The sequence below is a fragment of the Tympanuchus pallidicinctus genome, unplaced genomic scaffold (assembly GCF_026119805.1).
Source record: "Tympanuchus pallidicinctus isolate F22 unplaced genomic scaffold, pur_lepc_1.0 scaffold22, whole genome shotgun sequence".
Lineage (NCBI taxonomy): Eukaryota > Metazoa > Chordata > Aves > Galliformes > Phasianidae > Tympanuchus > Tympanuchus pallidicinctus.
This window is the reverse complement of record NW_026294739.1, coordinates 16,434,585-16,449,576: the sequence shown is the minus strand read 5'-3', so window position 1 is coordinate 16,449,576 and position 14,992 is coordinate 16,434,585.

The window sequence follows — 14,992 nt, the reverse complement described above, 5'->3', positions numbered from 1 at the left end:
AAATGCCTTCAGCAGACAGGCTGCTCACAGCCCGTCAGAATCTCACCTGGTTCAGTGCTCTGTGCCCCAGCATGCTCCATCACAGCTGGGCCCGTGTGAGGGCTCAGCTCGCCTGTTACTGGTAATGCCAAATAATAGATTGCCATAGAGCGCCTGCTGCACGTCCTGTTTCTGAACGGGCTGCTAGTGATATCTCTTAACAGGTGTCTTGAACCTGAATTTATTTATATTTCTGGGTTGGGAAGCATCCCCTACCACTGAATTTGGTTGTTCCTGGATGAAGAAAGGCATTCCAGACTTTGAAGGAAATATAATCTTGCTGCAGAAGCCTTGTGTTGGTAACTGTCTTGTTGTCTGTCTTCTCCTGCAGCAGCCTAACATTTACTCTCAAAAAGGAGAGATGAAACTATGTAGAAGTAGCTGCTAGGAGTCCAGCTTAAAGAAAGATGACTTTGTATCCTTAGGAGAAGATATCCTTAGAAGGTTAAATAAGTACTGTTACGTCTTTGAAGGCTTAATAGGTGAAAAGGCATGAAATAAATTAATTGGAGCACAATTAGAACGTGCTTGTTGGAGAAGGTTTGGGGAAGGGGTTTGCAGTGAGTTTGAATACAGAACATGGTTCTGTGGCATGGTAGCAACAGTGACCGTATTGAGAAACGATGTTAGTAGACAGCTGTATATAATGCTTCTGGAGAAGAAAAGATCACTGAAAAACAGTGGAAGTCAGGCCTGATGTGAATATATTAAAATGGCAACATGCTATTTTTGGGGGATTATTGTGGGTATTCCGTTGTTGGTTACTTCACCCCTGAGAAAAGTCACTCAAGTTCTTTACAGCACCAGAAGAAAACAGAAAAACAGTGCTAGGAGGCAACTTGGGTTTTTACAAAGAGGAATGCTGCAGGAAATCTAGCATGCAAGCTAACTGAAACAAATATGCCAGTAGGAGGATCTCTGTTGTCTTATGTGGCACAGTGAGTGGTTCTGAGTTGTGCTGAAACGTGTTTTTGAAGAAGCAAGCTTAGCAACGCCGATGTGCAGCAGGCAAAGGTTGTCTGTGGCTTGGGACAGAAATTAACTGCACACAGCTTCCTGTCACAGTTCTGTCTGCCCTCTGGATGTATGAAGTTGTGGCTGCCTTTGTTTTGAACTCAGGCTTCTTAAGGCCTTGCATTCTTGGTTCTAGCATATGTGGAAAAGACTTGAAAAATGATGTGAAGGCAGCTGGCTTTTCAGAATAAATTCTTAGGACAAACAAGTGTCAGTTCTGTATCAGAAATGAAGATGATCAGAAAACAAATCAGTATAAAGTGTGATTTCCTGCTGTGAACAAAAGGCAGAATCCACAGCTGTTGGGAAGATGCTGGGTGAAAGGAGTGCCATCTGAGGGCTGTACTTTTTTACCTGCTGCAAGTAGTGCACCAAGAGCTGGATTCACAGATTGCAGTTAGATGGCCTGGTAGAAGGGAAGGGTTGATGGTAGAAGCTATGAAAGAGCTTTGCTGTGGTATATGATATGTTTAAGGGCCCCTTCTCCCCATACCCAGGATCAATTCATCTCACAACTTGTCTCGCAGGGATTTTAAATCAACATCTGTGATGAAATGTGATATTGTAGTGATGATCTGCTGTCATCCTAAAAGAGCTTCTGTACTACTAATGTGGGACCACACAGCGCTTGACCACAGGAAAGCAAATTACTGGGTCATCGTGAGGGGAGCAGTTCTGTAACAAGCGTTCAGCGGAGAAACGTTAATTTATAATCATGTAATGTGACGTGTACAGTTAAGAAGCCACACCAAAATCATCTTAATGCAGTTAAAATGCATCCCAAACTTCTGAATTCTTGTACCCACGTGTGTTCTGTTTATATTTAAGCACAGCACTTTATAAATAGTGTCTGAGATGTAGAAAGCGCTGTATGAGTAGAGTATTATTTTGCAGTTTTCATGGAAATTCCTTGCTCCTTCCCTTTGCTTGCTGGTTACTGGCTAAATTACTGTCTTTGATGTACTACATACTTTTGTTTGTATGGCTTTTTTTCTTTTTAGCCCGTGGAATTATCTTCTGCTAAGTGCAGAAATTTTTGGCAGGGATGCTGATCCAGCAGATGGTGCTGCACGTCTGTGTATTTCAGGGTGATGGTTTTGTGTTTGGTTTGTGTTTTTTTTTTTTTTTTTTTTTTTTAACAGTTATCAAGCTCTTTAGTTAAAAAGGGAAATGTAATTTCTGTCCTAAAAAAAAATAAATCAGTAAGTACACCAAGGTTTTTCTTTTCTTTTAAAATGTATAGGTGTTAAGGCTGTCTGGAAAAACAAAAATAATTGCAATGTGGCACACTATTTTCCTGTTTCAGCATTCCTTTTGGATTGAGTTTTCAGTGATGTAGACCACTACACCTATTTCTTCAAAAGATATAAGTGTAAAATCACTGTTTTACTGCATTTAAAATGTGTTGTTCCTCTTTTATGTCTTATGGAGGGAGAAAAAATGTTTGATTTTTTGTTTGTTCCTAAGGTTTTTTTTTAATTCTCAAGTTCTTATGATTTGTTTTCTAGCAAGGCATTTTTGTTATCTAAAATACAGGAAGGTCTGTTGGTTGAGTGTCTCCTGGAAAAAAAGAAAAAGACCCATTTAAAGGTCTGTTAGATTGTTTAAAACTTCAGCACAGCCAGCTACTGTCATTTAGACAGTGCTTGTACTAAATTTCACATTGAAGTCCTTTCATCTGTAAGTTTCAAGATGTTTTCAATGGGATGTATTGGATCTCTTCTTTCAGATGGATATCCCAAGACTGGTAACACGAGGGAAGAAGCAAAAATGGGAAGAGATTGAGGAAACAGCAGCGGTGAGTAGAAGACGGAACGTGTTGAAAGCATGAAGGATGGGGAATCTGGCATGACAGTGTCTTGCATGTTGACTAAAAATGTTATGTCTGTATTGACACTTGGATCTTCTAACGTGGATAGGCAAAACACAGATATATAAAAAGCTGAATTGCTCATAATTCAAGACAGATGTGTTATCAATGATGTATAGTCCTTTCCTAACCTGTGAATGAGATGAATTGACAGCAGCTTTAATTTGTTGATCTTAAGGAAAGAAAGACAAGTGTAAGCCAAATACCTCTGAAATTTGAAGTTCAGATCAGTCAGCAGTAGATTCTCTTTGACCTGCTCCATACTTTTTGCACAACTACGCTGGTTAAGAGTGACTTTGCTGTTACAGTGCTGTAGTTGTGGACTTTCATATTGTGGATATGGGTGCAGAGGAGAAATCAATATTCCAGCACAGTTTTTACCCAGTGGCATAGGGTAGTTTTCCCTTTTACAAGCGGAGTTTTCTACTGGGAGACATTACGAGTGTAGCTGGGACAGCAAATCCTTGCAAGTGTCAGCACAATTTGTTCTACGGCAGCGAAGGGTTCGCGCGGCCCCCCGTGAGCGCCCGCCAGCAGAGGGCGCTGCAGCCGGTAATCTGGTCAGTGCCCAGTGGTTTGGACTTAGGTTTTCAAAACACTGTTCAGAACATGTCCATGTAAAACCATTACTAGGTTTTATTTAATAACCTCCTAACCTCTCTCTCTCTCTCTCCCCTCCTCCTCCCCTGTGTTCCTCTAATGCCTTTTACAGCTCTTGCTGCACAGCGTGAAGCCTTAGAGCTGCATTCATCAATGACTCACACCCTTGCTTAGGGGCCAATTTTCATGGAAGCTATATAGGAAAATCTTGAAGTGCACCTATCTCATGCAGGGCACAAGATGATTTCTCTATTCATTACTATTCCAAAGGGACTTGTTGCCTTTGGAAATGTTCAGATCTTACTTACATTTGTGTGCGCATGCATACATGTGCAGTGCTAACTTGCATTTAGATTCAAGTGTATAAAAAAAGTATTGTTGTTATTGTCGACACTGGTCAGCTGAAAGGCAGCTAAGGAACTGCTCAAACTGGGTGGAAGTCAGCAAATGTCAAAGAATAAGCAGCACTCTGCTTTAGATAAGCACAAAACTAATTAAAAAATCACCCTTTTGTTTGATGCTGTGATCAGAGTAGCCTTCTCCAGAATTTGGGAGTAAAGCCAGACTTGCTTTAGGAGACTACATTGTATTTCTTCTCCCAGAAGTTATTCCTGTAGGTCAGAGTTATAGCATGCTTCTCAGTCCAAAGAAGACAGGATGTTCCTTCCCCTTAAAGACATCATATGTTAACTCAAGCTTTCAACTTTATGGAGGATGGGGAGGAAAGGTCATAGAAATTATTAGCCAAAGTGACCTTTCTGATTAAAACCCATCTGAGGGGAAGGGAAGCTTTACTGCAGAATTGTCTGTCAGAATAATTACATTTGGAGGGGTGGCTAATTATACCAAAATTACTTTAGACAGTTTGGAGAAGAGACTGAGGCTTTGCTGCTTAGACTAAAATGGTTTTATTTACATAGTCATAAAGTAGCTTACATCACTACAGGATTAGACTAATTGCAACATTTCCCTGCAAATTATTGTAGAAATGGTGTCATGCAATGGTAAATCAGAACTGGTAATTCCAGAAATAGCATTTCTTGATTTTTGTTTCTTGGAAAGAATGGAAAAAGTCCATTTCTGCAGATCAGGCCTGTCCAGTAGCATTCATTTCTACTTTCAGTCTGCTCAAGTGAGTTTCTTAACGTAACTTTTTGCTTAGTAGAAGAGTTTTCTCCATGTTAAGATGGCCGAACAAGGGAACAATGTTTTACAGTAGCATGTAGAATTGCTAAACTCTATCTGTATTGCTAAACATACATGTATGTTACACATGACAGGAAAGTTAACTCTGTTAGAGCCAAAAACAGTGAATCTCACAAAGGCAGTTGTATGATAATTGACACAAAGATGGAGAAACAGAGGCACAAAGAGGTCAACTAACTTGCCTCAGATTGCCTGCAACACCAAGCAGGGGATGGGAATTATTTCCTCGCTGTGGTGGTTTCACTCTCAAACTACACCACAACCACTCTCTCACTCCTCGTCTTCAAAGAAAGATAAGGGGGGAAAAAAAAACAATGGAAAAGATTTCAAGGTTTGAGATAAGGGCAGGAAGATCCCTCACCAATAACTGTCATGGACAAAACAGACTCAAGGCAGGGAGATTAATATAATTTACTTCCTATTGCAGACAGTTTCTCACTGCTCTAAGTCTAAAAGCGAACTAAAATCACCTTTCTCCTCCATCCACCCTGTTCTACCTCCTCTCCCTGAGCAGTGCAAGGGAATGGGGACTGTGGTCAGTCTGCAACACTTCCTCCCTCCTGCTGCTCCGTGGCCACTCCCTATTCCAGCATGGGGTCCCTCCCATGGGATGCTGTCCTTCTCAAACTGATCCTGCATGGGTTTCCCACAGGCTGAAACTCTTCAAGAACTGCCTGGAGCACCTCCTGCCCTCCTTCTCCACTGCCCTGCATAGCTGTTTCTCGCTCATTTTCTCATTCTGCTGTCCTCAGCTGCTGTTGCACAGTAGTGCTTTTTTTCCACTAAATCTGCTTTCCCAGAGGCACAGCCAGCACTGCTCATTGGCTCAGCTCTGCCCATTGCTGTGTTCCTTTGGGAGCTGGCTCTGATCTGACATGGGGCAGTTCCTGAGCTCTTCTCACAAATGGTGTCCCTGCAGCCCCCTGCTACCAAAATCTTGCCACATAGACCTAGCATGTTTGCATTTTGTTTTCAGACACAAATATAACATCCTGTATAAAAGTAATTGCTATTCTGGTTACTTGGGATAGCCTGTATCCAGTTCTTCCATTCCGAAGTCCATTTGTGCTGTAGAGAATATGTAGGGATTGTGAATGTACCCGTAAGTACCATTCCACAGTTGAACTAATTGCCAGGCCAAGCAAGGGACCACAGAAAATGGGTGAATAATTTGATCCAAGATGGATTTGTACTCTACCACACAGCCTGAAATCTTCTAATGCTTTTGGATTTGACTGTGAGCTGTTCATTGTTGTTTGAGCCTGTTATTTTCTATTACCGTATTTTCTCTGGATATCGTTTGTGTACCTTATCTTTGTATAAAAGGCCACATCTTTACCGTATTTCTGGGGAGTAGTCTGTAGAAGCATACAGAATTTACTGCTGTAGACCAAAATATGACAGATAAAGGTAGTGCATTACAAAGTCCTTGCCCTCAATCATGCAGAAGGCTGCCTATGCTTCTGTGAGCACTGGTACATATGTGACCATCCTGTAAGGGGAGAAGGGTTAATGGCAAACTAAGACGTTTTCTGCAGCAAAAGCAGAGGGAATCTTTACTAAGCAATTGCCTCTTATGTAATAAACAGTGTCATGTGTTCAGTGGTCAATAAAGGATGTTTTCTTGCCTTAATCCCTTTCCATTTAACTTAAAAATGCTATTAGTTTGACTAGCAGGCTGATGTATTCTGAATCCTGACCATAAATGTTTGCATGTTGAATTTATGCTGCTAGCAGAGGTGTTACTGCAACAGCCTTTGTCTTTCCTGTCATTGAATAAAATGCAGTAAATAAACTTAGACTAGAACTTCAGTGGTGTTAGGTACATTTGGCAGATGTGTCTCTTGATATACTGCAGTTTCTGTGCAATACAGAGTACACTGCTTTTTATTACAGGCAATTTTAGCTTCTTTTGACTGAAAATTGAGCTCTAATTAGTAATGAGTACTTTCCAAAATAATTTAATCTTAGGAAAGAATGCATGTAATGTAATTGTTAAATATCTACTGGTAAGATAGGTAGCTTGTGCTTTCACTAACCCTTAAAGGAGGTTGAGGTTTGATAACTCAAGAGAAATGGCAAAAGCCATGATACATGATTAAAGTAGTTAAGAATTTAAAGATTATGACAGCATATCTGTGTTTCTTTGTAGAAGCCTTGACTTTCAAGGCATGTGATTTTTTTTCCTCATGGATGTGTTGAATTTTTTGGTACAGAACAGCCACATAAATGAATGTTCCATAGCTGAAAATCTCCATGTCAGTTAAAGGAAACAGAAAGGGCCAGATCTTCAAGGCAGCACACTGATAGTTGTTTCTGTGCTGCAAATAAATTGTGCCCATCTCCTGTTCTTTCTAGTGAAATGCAGATACTGTCATCTCTTTACTCTTCTTTTTTGCTTTAGAGACGCGTTAAGCAAAGAACACTTGCGCTCAGAAAAACGAGGCGCAGAATTCAAGATAAAGTTAATTGTATTTAGTATTCTCAAAGGCTGTATGCAGAAGTAGTGGAAATTACAAACAGATCCTTTCTGTATATATGTGTAGTATCGCTTCTGTTTTTTTATAAACAGAGTTACAGTAAAGCCAGGGCAATGCCATGGAAGGCCAGTGGCATGACAGTTGCAGGAATCTGGTCAAAGAGAAGAACTGAGCCCTGACCTTAGCCACAACTATTCCCAGCACTGCTAGAATCTCAAGTAATTGCTATTTCTTCAATTCCCCACTTTCATCTATGAGTCCCTCAGTGCTTGAATATTTTTTCTTCTGACTTAAAAACCTACATCTAATAAAATTCCTTTTTTTCTTCCTCGTTCTGTAGTATTGAGGGAACTGGAACAGTTATTGTTTATTTCTTATCAGTTCCGTTTTTTTTTTGTTGTTTGTTTGTTTGTTTTTTGTGGGAAGAAATTGGCCTTCTTCCCACCAGCATACATAGAGCCAGAAAATGCCCCACAGTTGTCAAGGCAACAAGGCAGCTTTTGATGGAGAACAGCAGAAGGAAATGTGGCAGGAACATCCTCCAGAGAACCAAGGTCTTTTGTTGTTCATCCTATAAACGTGTGTGGTCCCTTTTCTTCAAATGGTATCAATTTATGCATTAGGGATAATAAGTTAGACACAGTGCAACATAATGAGATGGAGCTCATGCTTCAGACAAAAACATCCTAATATTTTCTCAGGTATATACTTATGGGCTCAAAGTGATCTTCTCTTCAATGTATCTGTTCTGTTGTGTACATATCCATAGAAAATATTGGCATAAATCACATTTTCGAATGTTGGGACAGAAAGTCAGCGTGGCTTTCTTTAGTACATAGAACTTTTAGCATCTGGAACTTTCTGATTAATATTTTTGATACTATTCAATATTCCAGAAGGACTTCCTTGGGACTAAGCTACCAGCTGGGTTCTTATGGTAGTACTCTTCACTGGGAGATTTTGTTTCTCACTCTGGACAAACTTACTAAAAACAGTCAAACAGATCCTTAGTATCTCATCTGAACCAACAGAACTATGTTAAATTGTATCTGCTGTGGACAGTGGTCTGCATGAATTCAGCATGGAAAACATCATTGCTGGAGTGCTAGAAATGACTATAACCTACGTCACCCATTCTAGCACAAGGGCAGAACCCAAGCAATTTTTGTGTGGAGTAGTGTTGGAATTTTGACTGCCTGAACACAGAAAAGTTAGAATATCTTACATCTCTATAATACAGTTGGAATCCTCAAAGCCTATTTCCAGGGAAGCATAAAAAAAAGTTACATTTCCCATGAAACAATTGAGAATTTAAGAATGTTTTGTATGGAGAGATCAGGTGTCCTAAGTCTTGTTATTGCACTCTTTGTCATGAAATGTTACAGTCTTTATGCAATAGTTAATTACTATTTCTAAAGTGTATATTTGATGTCATGTTTGCTATATTATATATAAAATATTATATAGTATAATATTTTTAATATGATCCTGTAGTTTTCTTTGAAAATAAACCAAATTTTTAGATACTGTAAAGCTGTATTGATAGTTGCAGGAATCTGTTTTTTAAGTTTTATGTGACAGCATTATTTATAGGCAGCAATATCTGGCACTTACAGCAAGTTTAAGGTATTTTTTTTTCCTGTTTTATTTTCTTCTCCTGGCTAAAAAACAAACAAAAACCATCAGAAGAAAGATGTTAATGTTTGCTTTTCAAAACAACTTCCATACTATTGGAAGCTGTGATATACCCAGATTTTGGAGCTATTTTAATACTTATTTCTATTTCACATAGCCAATTGTGTTTCTGGGGAGTAAGGTACACCTACAGATACAAAAGATTGTCTATGATTTAGACACTCTGAAGTACATTTAATTGCAGAATCGGTCATACGCGTAAGATTCTGCGCCTAGGAGTACAGATGAGAGTATATACAATCCCTTTAGAAAGCAGAATATGTGAATTTGAAGTTGCAAGATAGACAGTTGCGTGGAGTGATCTCTCCTCACATGTCAGCTGAAATATCAGAAATCCTATTTCTAATCCCTTCCATGTAATATGGCATGGGGAACATAGATGTCTATCAGTCATAAAGAGGAACGCACAGCCTTTCAGCCAGACTCAGCAGGCTGCCTGTAATTCAGTCCCCCTGCTGCAGCCTCTCCACCCACTGGTTGAGTCTCATTGCCCTTCCACCACCTCGAGCACCCCTGACACAATGGAGAGGGAGCAGGAGGAGTGTGGTGAAAAATTAGGCACTGTGCCCAAAAACTTGACAGCCTGGCCTTCCCCCAGTGTCACAATTTAAGCTGGCAAAGTGAAAAATAATGTCCGTTATTGTGTCTCACTGAGTAACATAAATGACTTCCACCTACAGGCAGAGAGTATTCTTTGGACTGCTTTTCCACTTGCTGTGTTTGTGTTTTTATTTGGTTTGCACAAGGAGATGTTCAAGGAAGGTTTTTACCATTTAAGCAGCTTCATTTTTCTCAGACTCCTCCGTACAGATAATTTCACTGAACTCGTTGGATGAACTTTGTTGTCAAATGGGTGTTGAGGGAGCACTTGGAGAGTCCTTAGGCAACTTTCCAGGTGTTGCTTCTCAGACTCGCAGTAAGCTTCTGTTTACCTCTCCCTTACACCGAGGTCTTCTAGACACGTGCATTCAGCATTCAGACAGCACTGTACCCCTGGCCCTGATGAGAAAGATGGCCCTTGAAATGGTTTTCATGTTGTAAAGGCTGTAGCTTGGGTCTTTGTCCAGGACTAGGGTATGTAGCAGTCTCATGCATCCAGGCAGCTTCTTGTCTGGTGACAGTCTGAAGAATGCAGGTATTCCAGAACATACGGTACAACTTCACAAACCCTTCCTTGAATGTAAACTTTGAATGCTCTTTGGCACTTCAAGCTAGTACCTATATGTACTATATGGAGGTGCTGATCAAGCTGCTCTTTGTCAGAAATCTTTGACGTGAAAGACTTCTCTAAAAGCTTTGCTAAAATTACTAAATTCCTGTGAAAAGTTCTGGTTCCAAGAAGAGTTTTTTTAAGAAAACTCCTAGCAAATTCTTTACAAGAGTTGTGTTAAAAGCAGCTGTTCTCTGCCTCAGTGTCCAATTACTTCTGCTATTCAAAAGCATAGCTACAGGCCTGAGAGAGTGGCTGTGTCAGGAACAGACAGCCTATATGTAAGAGGAGAGGAACTGCAAGCTATGCAGTTCTGTAATTGTTACATACATATATATAGATATCACATGAGAATTTGAGTCACAAAAATGAGTGATCCCCTTGTTGCCTGCTGCAGCTTCTGTAGCTTGACCTGACCCATGAACCTTTTAATGACTTAAACCGGGGCTGAACTTCTGACTTGTAGCCATTCACCAGCTTGTAGCTGTTCACCAGCTGCTGTCAGTGTATGTATCTCTTGCACACCTGGAGCAGCCATGAGCATGATGTGCTTTCTGAGCCTTTCATCTTCCATAGCATTGACTGCCTGGAGACAGCTCACACGTGTTTGGAAGGCCTTGCAGTGTTTGAAGTCACTGCTTGTGACTGATTGTTCTCTGGATGTACCTGAAGATGGGCTTATAGGAGTAGAATGTCTGCTCTTAGGGGCATGTTGAAGTATCGCTTGAGAGGCAATAGAAAATGCAATTTGTCTTTTATTTACTTATTAGTAATAGGGATTAGGTACTGTAAAACAAGTACTGTAAACTGAGTACTGTAAACAAGCCAAAAAGTTCAGACTGCTAAAATGCGATGTGCTAGAAATTCCTTTCCTCCTTTTACAGTGTAAATGTGTTTTGTGATCTCTTCCCATGTATTATTTCTGATGGAATCAAAATCTTATTGCAGAATTAGCCAGTACTTCATACACCTGGATGCGTGTTCAATCTTCCAGCTGTACCTACATCTCTTCTCCATTCCCTTTTTGACAGAGCAAGGTGTTATCTCAAACTGCATGGAAAAGAGAGACTTAGATTTGCCTGGCTTTTATATTTGTAAGATGTCCCCGTTTACGTTTAGTAGCAGTGTTATCAGCTCAGGCTGTACTGATTGCAAAGTAGAAGTCTTTAATACCAAACTCTTGCAAACTTTCTCATAAATTTGTGGCATTTTGCCAGCTTTGCTCGCAAAACAGCATAGAGCTGTTGGAACAAAATGGTCCAGCTGCAGGAAGAAGTGAAGCCAAAAATGTAGATACACCAGAGTAGCTAAAGCATTTTGATTGCATACATTCTATCACAGTTTTTGTGTTGTGCTGCAGATGTATCCAACTTTAATGAAAACAGATCGTGTTCTCTGCTGTTGCTTTCAGCTCACTTTTTATGACATAATTTCCATTTTTCTGTAGGTGGACTTTGTTTTTGATGGTGCTTCTGTCTGAGTTGCCATAAGTTTCATTATATTACGTTTCAAATATCAGTTTTTCCTTATGAGATGCAGATTTTACTTGTGAATTTCCTTGACCTACTTAACAGTTCTAGCAGCAAATAGTTCTGAACCCTTTTCTATCTATTGACCATTAAAATATGAGATAGAGGTTTACTTTACAACATATGTTTTTAATGTAAGAGAAAATGATGGCAGCTATTTGTTTGGAATCTGGACAAGTCTTATAATAGGTGCTTTTACCTGAAACAAACTATTTTAACATTTTCTGCAGTTCCTGAATATGCTGTCTCTCCACCCTTTGCTGTAATATTTTGCATATCCCTGATCTTTCTGGGTCTGTTTCTCACAGTAGTGTTGAGAAAATTTCATGCTTTCCCATTTTTGAGCTGTAATACTATTTACTTCTCAGAGAGCTGAATATCCTCTAGTATTCTGCCAGGTCCCTCTCCACAGTTCCACACTGAGGTAGTTTTATTTGATCTTTTTATGCCAAAGATTTAATTTCCTTGTGTTGTATGGGAAGCTACTAGCCCTTATTTTCAGGGAATTGTCTTCTGTTCTGTGTTCCAAACTGATGAAGTGCAGTAGCTTTTGTTTCAGTACCAGAACATTGGTTTTGCTCTCATACTTCCAGAGAAAGCCCATTTCCGAGTATTTACATACATTCTACATCTCCCATTATGGGACAAATCCCTTGGTTCTTGCTTAGGAAAAATTAGCAGTAATTGAGAATGCAAATATTTTTTAAGTAAATGCGTAAGCTTACACTGAGTTGATTGATGAGAAGGATTTAACTGATGGATTTAGAATGTTTGTGGTGTATGAATTTGAACCGTGCTTAACAAGTGCACTCTCAGGGAATTTTCTTCCTTGTCTCTATTCAATTCTGTAACTCCCCAGTTTCTGAAATGTTCATCTGACTTACCATGAAAGTGCCATAGGTGTTTCAGAACCCAGTTGCACTGTCTGTGCTCAGACAAACATCCACTGTCTCCAAAGAGCAATTTTACATTCAAAGAGGTTTTCCCTGTGATGGGAGCTCTGCCTAAAGAAGGAAAGTTGGATCAGTCCCACATGTTGTAGAGACTTAAAATCACGAATTAATATGCAGTAGGGCTGTGACAGTGGTTTTAATTCTACTCACATTAATTTTCACTGTTATTATTAATTAAACCCTGAAAATCGGGGATTTAATGGAAAGTCTGACAGACCTTTAATTATAGCAGTTCAACAGTCTTACAGTATAGAATGTCCTCTACTGGTGCACAGGACACTCTGTACTTGAGAGGGTACAGAAATAAATCATAGTTTTTGGTGTTCTTTATGTGTTTTATATCGTTTTTTTAATTCATGAAAGGCTTTTACTCATTTCTTCCTGTTGCATCTGGTTAAGTTACATAAAGTGAATATTTGAAATGTTCAAGAGCTGCCAACAGATCAATTTGAAAAAACAAAACAAACATAATTGCTCATTATTGCTCAAAATTACCTGTCATTGGCGTTAGAAGAATGTATTTCAGTCTATGGAATTCCCATAAGCTAGTTATATCTACAACTTATGTCTAGATTGCAAACTTTCTGCAGAAGAGGTGGCATTTTTTTCTGTTTGTCTACCATCTGCTGTAGTGGCACAAGGATCCCTGCGTCCTCCCATCATGTAAACATTACACCAAAGTAATTCATCACAGATTAGTCAGATAGCTTTGTCTAAAACCTTTGCATTTGTGCGTGGTAAGACCTCAATACGAAGTTTAGCTGCTCAGGGTAAGAGTTGTGTCAGAATGCACAGTGTGACCCACAGACAGCGAGTTGCCAGGAGGGACAGGAAACTGAAGGGGAAGACAAGGTGTTGTGGAGAGCCCTACGTCCCTACAGCCTTCTGTCATGTTTTGTAGCTTTTACTGAAGCATACAATCAAATAATATGCATGAAACTCAGTATTACACTCTGGCACTCTACCATACTTCTTCCCATCCTATCAAAGATTTTGCAACATATACTTTCATTTGGAGAACCTTCCTGCATACACACACCTCTGATAATTTCAGTTGTCATTGAAAAGCAGAGAGAGAAGGATGCAAAGTTGTAATTCTGGACACAGGAAAGGAAATGCAGTCTGAGAGTTTCAGAACCAGAGACAAATTTAACAATATTTGGAGGAGCTGAATGAGTTTTAAAATGTTTTCAGTGTGGGTAAAAGCTGGTACTTAACCTGCAAGTCACCTGTCCTCTTGGTTAGCAAACAGAAGTGTAGGAAATGAGAGAATGTGTATGCTCTAAAATGAGTAGAGATGGGAATCTGAGCATTTTCCATATTAGAAAGGCATTCAACTTTTATGTCAGTAGTTCTAAGATTGCTTTGGGAAATGGTGAGACCATTGTAGGCCAAGGTCCCTGGGTGAGAAAATGGCAAGATGAGGAACAGACCCCAGAAACAGTTCTTTGCAATTCTTTGCCTGAATTGTACTTTTTGCCTTTTAGAGTTCCTTTATACCAGGTCCACTGGCAGCAGTTGTTATTCCATTAAAAGTCAAGTGAGTGACAGTGGTAATGCCAGTTGGCAGTTGGGCTTTAAAATGTTTTCCTTTGTGAAATAAAAGATGCACGTGTGCATATTTTGTCATCATCGCTGAAGTGCACACATGATGGATAAATTTTAGTAGTTCAGAGCCCGGTTCTGCTGTTACCCTACATATAGCTTACATGTTAGTTGGGACATTTTCCCTTGGCTTGGAGCGTGGCAGGTGGCTGGCAGATCTGCACAGCTCCGGTGGGAAGGAGCAGCCCGAGGGTGTGGGCACATCTCTATGGCTCTTGTCATTGCTGAGAACGACACGAAATAAAACAATGCCTATATCTGATAACAAATAAATATGCATTTTATATATACGTAGTCAAAAACTCCTGCAGAATAATTGCTTCAACATCAGAAAAACTGCTTTAGTATAGGAGCTGCAGAGACTTCTTAGCAGTGCCAGCATTGATTGGCTGGGCTTAGCAAAGTGCTGTGGATGTCAGCTATGGACAAATTTGTTGTTAGCATTAGAAAATTGCCTGCTGTGTGGATGGGCTTAATGCACTATTATATGGTATGGATGCAAATTTAATGGGCTTGAAAATGGAGAGATTGAGCCTGAAACCTGTAGGGCACGTCCTTGGCCCAAACAAACCCACACCACCACTAATCAGCAGTCAGTACAGCAGAGGAAGGCATTAAACTAGTAGCTGATTAGAATCAGGACCCAGTTACTTAAAGGGGAGCTTTGGACAGGTGACAACAAAGGCTTTGTGACTGATGTTTTTTTTTTTTGCATTTGTGTTTTTTCGAGGAGAGGAATAGCAAGTAGTTTAAATGCACAAGAATTACAAAGCAGAAATGTTAAAATAACA